Raw genomic sequence first — 3,611 nt, 5'->3', positions numbered from 1 at the left:
GGCTGTTCTCGATCCCTTCATCCCCCAGCCTGTATTGATAGCGGGGGGTGCCCCGACCCAGGTGCAGGACCTTGCACTTGGCCTTGTTGAACCTCATGAGGTTCACACAGGCCCACTTCTCGAGTTTGTCCAGGTCCCTCTGGATGGCACCCCGTCCCTCTGGCATGTCGACCGCACCACTCAGCTTGGTGTCATCTGCAAACTTGCTGAGGTGGCCATACTTTAAGCCATGTTTGTACTGCTCCTACAGCTTGAACAGCGTGAGCTGTGCATCACCTGCTCACTTCTGTCACCAGCTCAGTCTGACTGGCAATGACTCTACCCATCTTTAATGTCAGATCTTGTTCAAGCAGTATGAGCTCTCTGCAGCAAGGTTTAGATGTTCTTCTACAAGCAGGTCTCTCAGCATTTCACCTGCCATGTTTGCAAACATGTTTGCACCTGTGACCACCACTTGCCATAAAGCAACAATGCACAAAGCAGCAGGTTCTCTAACAGCAGCAATGCAGTATCACATTTATCATGAGCAAAAGGGCTTGGAGCCTCTTTCCTGCATTCCAGCTTAGTACATAAGCAGAATGGGTCTTTTTCTCTGTTGAAAGATTAATGTTATCTATTGTAAGTATCTGTTTTTCAAATGTTCAGAAACTCAAGGTTTTCTCAGACTTTGGAGAAATGATGCAGGTGGATTTAAGATTTGCACTGATGTTCTTTTTCTAAATCGTTGGGCATCTTGACAGAAGGTAAATCCAGGTTTTACAGTGCTTATTCTAGATGCATAAAAGTAGGGACGTAACATGGCTACAGCAATTGCATGACAGAAAGAGTCTGACAACAAGCATACAGAGGGGGGGCAGCCAGGAGAAAAGGGTCTGTGCTTCTCTCCCTGCCCAGAAGTGCCTGCTCAGTGCCCTCCACAGCAGGGCAACACCAACTGCACCATTTCAAGGGATACTAGGTGAGTATCTTCCACCACATAAAATAGGAACTGCTGGGCTATCTTTTCCTTGTAGATTATCTGATTTGTCTGTCTGATGGCAGCTATTAGAAAGCTAGTCAAACATGAACTAACGTAGGCTTTGATCCTCCTACAAGAGGAGATTTGGCTCTCTGCAAGAAGCTGGATGAGCCTGGGTTATATTTCCTTCCATCCTTTTGATCTGAAGGATGCTGCTCGTTAGTAAAGACAGCTTTTCCTAATCACAGTGAAGGGCTCTCGTTTGCTGTTCTTTCACATTCACACTCTTCCTCCAGAAAGGAGGAGAGGATGGAAATACCAGGAGCGTAGAACTGCGAAGCACTTACTGGGCTGCAATATCTGTGGGAGGCATTTGCCAACAGGGGTGATGGAGCATCTTTTCATCTTGCTGCTTGAAGAATGAGGGAGAAGTGGAAAAGAGGGAAGCATTTCTATGAGTGTCCTTGAACAACTATATGGGAGGGTGCAGACATTGCTTACTCATTGCTTAGCAGAGAGATGACAAAGGTCAAGAAATGCAGAGGCGGGACTGTAGAATTTGAGAGCGGGTGGGGTTGACTGGACAAGATTGGCTGGGGAACAGAAAATATAAATCCCCTGTTTGACCTCTGGCAATTCTTTTTGCTAGTGTCTATATTTACATTTACTGCTGGATTGTCTCCAGTCCCTCAGTGAGTTGCCATTGAGGAGCTGTATGACATCACTCTGAATCAATATATGTTATTTTTAGTATGTTTAGATATAGTTCATTTTTTCAGCTATGCATCAAAAATCTAAGCCTGTTGGCCTTATCTAGAAATGACAGAGTTGGCTTTTTTGTTTTGTTTTTTAAAGACAACCATCTGTCTATCTCAAACCTATTCAGAGTTCCCACAGGCAAAGTATTTTTAACTATTTCGATTATAGTTGTATCAACTGTTCTGCAATTATTGCCTTGTAGCTTTTCCCTGCTGTATCAACATCACCTTTTCTAGTCTCTTTTTAGAGAAATCATGATCTTGTTCCCGTTACCCAGAGGAAGAACTCTCCATGTATTATTTGCTGAGGAGCAAAACTAAGTGTTTGTAAAGCTGTATTTTCAAGTGGTGCTTCTACCTACTGCTGTCTAAATAGCCTGCCCAAGTAAAAGGTATAAGCACATTTCTTCCTCAACAAATGCTCTCCTTTGTTATAACTCAGTGAAAAGCATATGTTTTGTATTCACAGTCCCTGTGAATCTATTTAATTCATTCTCTTTTTCTCTGAACATTTAAATGAAGAAAATAAAATGTAAATTAATTAAAGATAAGTCAGATAAGGTGACCTGCTGCTGATGGCCCTGATTCCACATACTAAAGTATTCACAGTTAGGTAAGTAACCTGAGGATTTTACTTAGTGTTCATCACTTTTTATGTCTACATTTCTTTGTATCCTACACAGTGTTTTCCACAAATGTTTAATAACTGCATTTAATACCATATAATTGCACTCTGAAGTCACATGTGATTAAGTGTTCTATCTCTGCCCCAGCAAATACTATGATTTCCTACCTAGACCATATAAATTTGAAGACTGAAAGTCATCTGACACAATCTAGCATCTGATTTCCATTCCTCTTTCACTCAAGGCAATGCATACACTATCTTATTCAAGATAACACAGTTTTCAGGAAGGCTAATACCTCTTTCTCTAACTGAATAAAAATTGCATTGGGAATACTCTGTGGCAACATTTGTAATGAGAAGTGAATTTTTGGAGTAGAAATAATTTTAATTACATTTGCTTTTCTCCAGAGACTCAGATTGTCCTGTCTTTGAAATAATCTAATAAATTTTGCACCATAGGGCTCTGAATATATTTCGCTATGTTATTAAGACCACTATTTAGTTTAATACTGCAGTAACTATGAGCTGGATTGGCCCATTGCCTGCAGAAGCTAATAAGATACAGAAACAGGCAAGTATTGCGAAGTTGCTTTCACAGACTTCTCTGTAAATCTCCCCCTTTAGGCTTACAGATTTACATGAATATGGGATTGGCAGAGCATATGACCTCCTGCTGATAAAAGGAATGTAAGATTCAGAGAAACTCTATGCTCCTGAATTCTCCAGCAAAAATCTGCATGGACTCCTAGGGAGACAGTAGTTCACCTCCTCCTGCTGTGGGTAGAAGACGACCTATTCTATAGAATAGGTGTTTGTAAAACCCAAACATTATCATTCATTTAGTGGAATAAATATTTATGAGTACAAAATATTACAGGAGGGCAAAGATACCGAATTTTGTCCAGCTGGTTGGTCCTGAAATACTGCCAACACATATTAGCAATTTCTAAGATAAGTAGGTCTGGGACATCTGTCCTCTCAATTGTCCACCTCAATAATAATGCCATGAGCATTGTGACCAGTTTTGTTGACCTTTCTAATATTGTTTCTCTCACTAATCATACCAGCAAGTATCTGCGTGGATATAGCCTACAGTAGTAATTAAAGCTGTGAAGCTGCTTGGCATGCAACTAGCCTAACTGGTATCCATCTCACAACACCCATCTGGCATATGACTGTGGGGTTCATGCTAAGAACATTGATAATTACACGTCTGGGGACAAAGAACAAGTGGAGTGTATCCAAAAATACAGAATGGAAGGTGCCT

The sequence above is a fragment of the Pygoscelis adeliae genome, unplaced genomic scaffold, assembly GCF_000699105.1.
Source record: "Pygoscelis adeliae isolate BGI_AS28 unplaced genomic scaffold, ASM69910v1 Scaffold111, whole genome shotgun sequence".
Lineage (NCBI taxonomy): Eukaryota > Metazoa > Chordata > Aves > Sphenisciformes > Spheniscidae > Pygoscelis > Pygoscelis adeliae.
Note: the sequence above shows the minus strand (reverse complement) of the source record.